Source organism: Apium graveolens, chromosome 6 (genome assembly GCF_009905375.1).
Source record: "Apium graveolens cultivar Ventura chromosome 6, ASM990537v1, whole genome shotgun sequence".
Lineage (NCBI taxonomy): Eukaryota > Viridiplantae > Streptophyta > Magnoliopsida > Apiales > Apiaceae > Apium > Apium graveolens.
The window spans coordinates 55,646,164-55,655,845 of record NC_133652.1 but is presented as its reverse complement, the minus strand read 5'-3'; positions in this window follow the sequence as shown (position 1 = coordinate 55,655,845).

Sequence of the window (9,682 nt, the reverse complement as noted above, 5' to 3'; positions counted from 1 at the left end):
GTAGAGGTTACTCTAAGAGATCCTTTCATATTGACAGACAAACCATATGAACAAATCAAACAAAGGCGCCTTGACAAGGTGTTGTCTGCTCAAGTTGTGATAGATGCTCATGATAAGGAGGATCTAAAAGAGAAATTGATCTTATTTCTCAATGATGGAAGGACTTATAGATTAGCTGATACTGATGTATTAAAGAAGTCTATCAGAGAACTTCAACATATTCATTATCTTCTGGAAGTAAAATCTGATGTTACAAGAAGATGGTCAGAATACATTTTGATGGCTATAAGAGATTTATTCAGAGTCTCTGGTACAAAGACTTCTCATTACAGTCCAATGATTACTGAAGGTGATGGAAGAGAAATTTCCATGCTGAAGAATTCTGCTAAGGTGGAAGTTATTTTGAAAGGAAGATGCTTATATTATAATGAAAACTCTTCACATCCTAAGGTTATCAGACTTGGTGATGGACTTGAAAGAACATCCATTCAAGCTCTCAGAACAGCCATTTATCAAATTGGTGATAGTAAAGAAGAAGAACTGATGCAGGTCAAAGCACAGTTAGCTGAAGTTCTGAAGAAAGCTGAAGATAATCTGATAAATGATTTTGTTAAGAATCATTATGGATTCAGATTGATTCAGTGATGTTGGTAAAACTGGATGTTTTGTAAGTTGTAATTAATAGTCTTATTAAACTCTTATTGCATTTGAACTTAAATGTTTTTGACATCATCAAATCTATTAACTTGTACATTCTTGCATAATTTACAAGTTGGGGGAGATTGTTGGATATATTTGAGATGTCATGTCTAATATGTTTCATGTTTAGTTTTCAGATCTTAACTAACAGAAAATATCAATTCTTACTGGAATCAGGACTTACTGGAAGTCGGGGCTTAAGGATATCAGGACTTAGATTATCAGAAGATAATATCAGACGATGGATATCAGAACTTAAGTACTGGATGACTAACAGTTTAGGAAGGAAGCTGATTTACATGAAAGAAGATCGAGACTAATACAAGAAGAAGATATGCATGGAAAGAGTTAGAGGACTAGAAGAATCATATAAGATATCTGGTTGATATATTTTAGGAGACATAATTATATTCCATATCAACTAGAAGTTATCTTGTAACTGTGTGTCTATATAAACACAGACATAGGTTTACTCTATAAGAGTTACGATCATCAAGAAAATCATACAATTGTAACCTAGCAGCTCTCGTGATATTTTTTCATCACTGAGAGAGAACAGTTCCATCGTAACAGAGTTTATTATATCGAATACATATGTTTTCTGTTACTGGTGCTCTAAATCGATTTGATTGTATTTTACACTATATTCAACCCCCTTCTACAGTGTTGTGTGACCTAACATTATCTCTTAATTAAAATAATTTTGCACAAAATTAATTTTTATGGGAATAATTTTAAATAAATATAATATATATGTCAAAATTCCTCAAAAATTACGAACGTTTCAAAAATGGAAAAATAACGGATCTTCGAAGTACCCGTGATTTCATAAAAATAAAAACATGAATTTTGTGGGTTTTGACGTCCCGGTAGTGGCCCGGTTCGATATATTTTTCTAAAACCAAATATTTCTTAAATTAATAACAAACCCCAAAAATAATTATTAAATATGCTAAAACACGTAACATGCTACCAGAACGGATAATACTTAAAAGTAGCGATGGCGATACTTTAAATTGCGTTTTTGATATGTAAAAAAAATGAAAATGCACCAAATTAAGATAAGATAACATATATTTATTTATTAAACACGTCATTACAGTTACAAAATTTTCCGAGTATTACAACATCGGCTCGCTCGACCCGAATTACAGCCCCATCAACATATGATATAATTGTAAAAATGTTTGTAACTTTAAAAAGGATTATCATTAATTTTGTGCGAGAAAAAGAAAAATGTTTAATACACAAAATTGGTTACAAAATATTTCACAAAATCAAATATCTAAAGTTATGATTAAAATGTTACCCGTATTTACATAAATAGTATCAAATAAAATATCAAACCTTATTTTTCATCTAATTTTTGCACAAGTAGCATTATTGGTGAGAAAAAAGTAGTGAATGATTTGTTCTAATCATGCCATGTGGGATGAGGTGATGATGTATAAGGTTGTGTGTGTGGGGTCAGGTATAAGGTATTGTTTGTTTAGTTAGGTTAATGTCTTGATTCTGTGCCTCATGTGACATACCTGACCTGCCTTTCCTAATTATTCACGCCTTTCCTCATCATCATAATCTCCTTGCTACTTGCAATACTCGCAACAAACATTATTAATCGTTTATACGTTTGTTCAACACTCCCGTTCAATGTCATTTTAGAAATTAGGTTCTTCCATCACGATAAATAATTAAATACATTAATTGTCCCCCTAATTGTACTTACTTACGATATCTTTAGTATCAAGAGTATATCACATATCTGAATCGATAAATGAATTCTTAATGTTTACTTCAACTATTTCCAAACTGTACATTATTTGACCTTGAAACCATTTAAATGATTTAAACAAAGATGTTTGAAGAAATCTTTTTATAAGTTATCTCTACACATCTTTATTAAATTAACTTCCACGCATAAATAAATTAAGTGAAACCTAATTTGGGAGTATAAGCTAATGGGCGGCCAGTTGCATGTTAAACTCCACTAATAGGAATCCAAATAAGAGGGGATTGACAGGTACATTATACTTGTAATTTTCCTCATAAGACTTGGCAAGTGGTGTCATCAGATCATTAACAATCTCACTACACTAATTAATTCAGGGTGGAAGAATTGTAATTCAGAGGGAAACGAATCATACTCTCAAAGAATTAAATTAAATTATTTTATATTTTTCCAAAAAAAAATATTTTAAATTTTAACAGTGCATGAGTACTGGTGCTCACTCCATCCCCGTCTCCTCCTTGCTTGGTGATCACATTATGATCTGTAGGATTTAAAAAAAGTTGCAAGAGGAACGTGGACAAGTGATTCCATGACAATACACTCGATTGATTCTGCAAACAATAAAATTTTGTAAAATGATGTTGAGTGAAGCATGTGTTGGGTGTCGCGCAATGCAACGAGTTGAGCTTTCTTTATTCACACCTTTGCTTACAATATACACACATCCAAGTGGATGGGATATTAGATTTGGTGGGATTCTTTTTAAATTAGTGGCATTCATTAGGCCAAATCAATGATACAAAACTAAGGTTAGACTGAACATGTACTTTACAATAGGCACAACAGTTTACCCTACCGACTACTCCCTTTCTCTCATTAAATTATAGATATATATACAGAATTTGGCATAAAATTAATTTAATAAAAATAAATAAATAAACATATGTCAAATAGTGAAATCGATTAATTTTTAATATATATAATAAGTAGTGGAATAAAATAATATTTATGGGTGATTGTAATTGATTTATATTTTATAAAACTTTATTATTTTTAAAACGTAAATAATTAAAAAAAACGTTTCAAAAGAAAAATGCAGATAAATAAACAAGATAAAGAGAGTACTTTTATAATAAAGTGATGTCGACATACTTCTTTACAATCTTCCTGATATATATCCATTGAATATTTTTCTTTTTAAAACAAAGAAGATTCTAGTTTCAACCATTGGCTCCTTTTTGTTGTTTAGTTATATCCTCGTCGGTCAATCCTAGCTGGGAGCTACATATGAAGGCGGCATTTGATAGTGCACATTGGCTATTACTCTTTTATCTCACTTACGAAAATGTTTATTTTATGTTATATATATTATAATTATGTTAAAATATAGCATAAGATTCATTTAAGTTTTTATTCTAATATCTTTAAAATTACAGATGCATCAATCTCTGCGAGATTTTCGGATGGACTTTTGAGTGAGTAAGAGTGATAAAATATAATATAAATTTATTTAGAATTTTTTCTAACACCTTAAATTTTTTAATTGACCGGTTCTCAACAACATTCATTCATCAAACACAAGCAAATGAATTGGTTAATTAACATCTCTTTTTTACAAAAGTATGTGGGCTTATTAAATATGATAAAATAGGTTTATCGTACAATTTTTAATTTTTATTGAGTTTCAGTTTTTAAAAATATGAAGATGATTTTTATATCAATGCGAATGGAACATGAATAAATTGATTGATGAAGTAGAGGGTAGAGGGTGATATACGGAGCATATGTGTTTTTGGAGTGAAGAAGAAAAGGTGGAAAAGAGAATCACGCAATGGTTTATTCAACCGAAACCAACATGTTTAATCTAACATATTCCAAAATAGATGTCTCTCGGATTTTATTTTCATATTTATCATCTTTGTTTTTATTTTGTTTCTTATGGTAAACTTTGTGTGCACATTGATTGGGAATTAGAAAACCCCAAATGCTGGTTTCCAAAACTTTAATAAAATTCAACAAGGAACAAGTAAGATATATATGCACACCATCTGAAAGCTACTTTGATAATCGGATTAGTTTCCTCTCCACATTTACGATAAATTACAATTTACAAATAATACATTATGTTTAAAGCACGGCATCGAATAAAAATATATATCTCAAAATAATTTTGGTGGATATTTCGAGGAGAAGCTTCTAAGTGGATCAGAAATACATACTTGCACCTTGTGATGTTTACGTATTTAGATTTTATTGTAAGTAAAGAAAAAAAATTGTAAAAAGAATATGTTATCATCATTATTTAATTTATCAACTTATCAAATATAAATTAAATTTATAAATTAAATTAACAAAATCTAATTTCATAATTTAATCAACAAATATTAGTGAATAAACTATTATGGGGATTATAAACTATAAATAACTTACAAGTAAACAAACAAACATGCCCCATCTGTACTTATTGTTTTTCATATTCACGGATATAGAGAAAGGAAAGTGCTGAACATACAATAATATCACAAATGTTATGAAAATAGAAGTTTATTTGCAGCATGACGTCATCGTTAATTATTAATGTGTTATTATAATTTCAAGTAAAATTGGTTAAAATATTTAAAAAATTAGATTAAGCGGAAATAAGTGAAGTGATTCCCTATAAGCAAATAAAAAGAAGAAGAATAATTAGTGCTAAACTTATTCGCGATAAATTATTAGTAATTTTGAATTATGCGCTTGATTTAGATGAAAATGAAAATTTAGAAAAGTTGGAACCTTGTTTTTGCTTTTCTGTGCCTAGCATTCATTTATCGTATTATTATATATTTTTAAAAAGTTTTTTTTATTTTTATATTCATGTTTTACAATTATTATATTTTAATTTTAATTTTTTAACTTCAAATTTTAAAGTTCTAATTTTTTAATTTCAAAATTTTTGAATAAGTTTTAATTTTATTTTATCATATTGTGATCATATAATTTTGTTTTAACTCGGGACCATTATATCGACTAAACTTAATCAATCTAAATATATCTAGTTTTTTTTTAGCACGGGTTAATAGTACAAATTATTTTCATCGAGATGAATAGTGCATATTAAATAGTTTTATCCCGATATCATTATCCTTGCTTTTTAATTTTTTTTCCTTTTTTTTATATTCATGTATCAAAATTTGTGATTTGCATTTTAATTTTAATTTAAAAAAATTATAACTTATAAGTTATGATTTACCAAACACATTATTAACTTATAAGTTATTTGTAAGTAAAATTATCTAACTTATAAATTATGATAATTATATCATTTATATGATATTTTTCAATTTTAAATAATAAATTATATTTTTTAAACATACCCAAACGGGGCCTTAATATGACATGTCTTCGGATCAGCTTAATAGACTCGACGAAATATATATTTATAAACTGTAGTACTACTACCGTGTTTTAAACTAGTCAACTATTTCCTGCGGGTCAAATATTCGATAATATTTTCGAAATCTAGAACTTTTAACAAGTCAATGGAGTTTTCGCACATTGATTATACCTCAACCGCGTGCACACGACGTTCTTAAAAATTACATTATGTACCATAAATGAAATAACAATACAATTAAACTTTCATTAATTAATAATCGATAAAGTAATTATCTTTTTAAAATAATTTTTTTCTCCGATCTTAACATAATAGATACAATGTATTTTTATTCCCGATAAATAAATAAACTCGCTAAATTAATATTTTTTTTGGTTCCGACTCTATTATTTTAAAAAAAAATAATTGTATATATTGTTTCATAAATATTGTAAAAGATGTGTGTTATAAAAATTGGTAATCAGAAGAGAACGGTGAAGATATTGATTTAGAATTAATTGGAGAATCGGTAATTAATTGAAATGATTAATCGCATAAAAAATCGGATGCATTTTCATATTTTTAATTACATTTTAATTTTAATATCTTTATTTTATTAGTATTTTATGAGTGAATATATATTTATTTTATTTTATAAATTATAGTTACTATAATTTAATTAAAACTGTATTATATATAATGGTTATTTGCAATGTAAAATAGTGATTAATTGGATTTAAAAATTTGAATTGATCACGTATCTTATAGAAATTAATCGATAAAATTGAAAAATTTTAGAATCAAGAAATAATTATCTAACAAAAATAGTGAATTAGAAAATTAAAGGAGAATGGTGATAGGGATTGATTACCAGTGGATGTGTTAATAATTGAAGTAATGATAAATTCTTAAACCACCAAACGTGCCCTACTCAAAATCATCACTTCCCTTTGAGCCCCGGTAAAATAGACCGATAGATTGTGTGAGAGATAATGAGTTGGGGACTCTGTTATAAAAATGACCGATTTTTCAAAAATCGTCGATAAATCGTTAAAATTGGTTAAAAATATTTATCCGATTTGATCGATTTTCGATAAATCGTCGATAAATCATCCGATATTTTAAAAATCGTCCGATAAATCGTAAATCGGTACCTCAACCGAATAGTTCCGATTTCCGAAATCTGTAACACTGGCTGGGGGTAATAATATAATAAGTACATAGAGACATAATTAAATAATTAGAAAAAGAAAGAAAGCAACAGAACAGAGAACAAACAAGGCCAAGAGGAAATAAAAAAAATAGTTAAAAAGGGGGGGGGTATGTGCTGGTGATAGAGAGACAAATGTGTCCTGATTTGAAGGTCCCACTTAATTTAAGAACCCTACAGCCAACAAATCTGCATCATCAGATGTTACTTTCAGGTGACCCATGATTTAGTAAACCTCTATGTGCGTATATATAAAAAAAAAACAATTTATTTGTGTCATGTATCTATCCATACATATCTATCTATCTTGTTATCTGTCAACATTTTGATGCTTTTTCTCCAACTTTGGGCGTGGGGTGGCTGTTACATTACCCCCAAAACTACTACGACCCCTTCTTGGAATCTTCTTTCTTTTCTACCTCGCTTTATGTATTTATTTATTTATGGGCTAATGTTATTTTCATAGCTTAATTTCTGTTTTTAGATTAAAATAAAGTGAAAATATGATATTATTCTTACATATTCTGCTGATTTATTTATTTTCAATTTTATCATTTCATGACATCTTTGCTCTAAAATTAAAAGTTAACTATAAAAATATTTCGTTCGTCCCTTTTAATTGTAACATTTGATTTATTATTTATCTGTCATATTTGACTTATGTATGGTTAAACTGACCAAAATTTGGCCAAAATTTCTTAATATTTTATAATTAAATAGAATAAAAAAATATTATAAGAAAGTACATTTACTCTCCTTTAATATATTATCTTCAATTTCTATAAATAATATAAAAGGAATATATATTTAGATATACATTTAGTTAAAAATTGATCAATTTGATCGTTAAAAAAAATATGATAACTAAAAATAGACGAAACGAGTAACATTTTTCTCAATCATGGGGGGAATTCATTCATTTGTTCATGTGATATTATTATACTCGAACTAGTTGGGAACATGGTAGTTTTACTATATTGCAATTGTGGCAAAAAAAATCCTATATAATTTGCGTTAAACCGACGAACATTTGTAAGAACTTGTCACAAAACAAATATGACACGTTCAAGCATGCTCCGCGCAAAATATGGAGTCAGTTCATCTGTCGACCTCTGTGCAATATTGTTGGCTCAATGTTTTGGAGAAAAAATGATTTTCAAAATGAATTACAAATACGACTTCCTAGTAATTTAATTAATCATGAGTTATGTAATGTGATATATTTACATGTATTCATGTAAATTTTTCCAAATTAAAATTTTAATTATTCCACGCGATTAACACTTGAAGTCAAATCAGCAATCAGCCACTTAAATAAAGGGAAACAAATATAAAATTTTAGCTAGTATCGACTTTTCAGTATTAGCTAGGGTTCAATTAGTTACTATGAATTTATACTCTCCAAAAAGTATATATATATATATATATATATATATATATAAAAAAATTGACTTGTAGTTGTTGTGATTATTTAACATAGGTGTGATTTATGCTATTTTATTTACAATCCATATTGTAACAGCTTGACACTTGGGCTATAAATAAGTATTTATCAAATTATTAATTATAGTAGCAACTAGCAAGTCGTATTACTCAAGCAGGAAAGTAAAACAAATAGTCCAATAAAAAAATTGAGCCGAATACAGGTTTGCTTCCATTCGAAAACTCCTAACCTTCGTACAAATGCACGTTATCACGTTGTGTTTGTTTAATCCGTTTCATTTTTTTATTTATGATAGCAAACATTGTAAACTGCATGCAACTAATGAATACTACAAACAAAGTTAGACCTAATATGTACTATCATTTGTATATTTTCTTAACTTAATTAAATACTAATATTCAAACATTCGTGAGCTCAGAAATAAAACATTATAGTAGCTCCAGTACCTAAAAAATATGGAGAGTCTATTCGTTAAGTAATTCAATTGTGCCAACTAAAATGACATGTGCAAGTTAAATTTATATTTAGTGTCGTTAAATATCAAATTCCTAGATTAACATATAATCAACTGCAAATCACTTGGCCGGTCCATGTGACGCTAATAGTTTATAATATTGTATATCTAGTTAATAAAAAAATTAATTATTCACCAAGCAGCAAGATTTGTTGGATTGGCAGGTACACACTATTCTAAAATCTTCGATTTAATAGATTAATTCCTATAAATCAAAGATATCTGATCGATTCGATTTTTACAATACCATTTACCCCTATAATTTTTTTTATTAAAATATATATAATAATTTAATAAATTTAAATATTATATTAATTTAAATATCGATAAATAATAGTATCTATGATATAATATATGTATAATTGTTAACTAATAAAAGATATAATCATAATAATATTTTTAAATTAAAACACATCTGAATTTTACTCCAATTAATTCTCAATTTTCCCTTAATCTTAAATTAACTACTCAACCGAGCATTTCGATATCTAATTTTTACAATAATGATTGTACACTTGAAATTCAACATGCTTACGAGGTATAGATGATACAAGTTTATTATAATCTTTGATGATTTTTGTGTAGTAAAAATGAACTAGAATTACGTATTTCACCGACAGAAAACAAAGAGAATCATCTTGATTATTACCTAAATATAAATACAGATTGTAAAAAAAGAAAAAAGAATCTAGTAATGCGAATGGGTAAATGAACCGTACGAACCAAAAGAA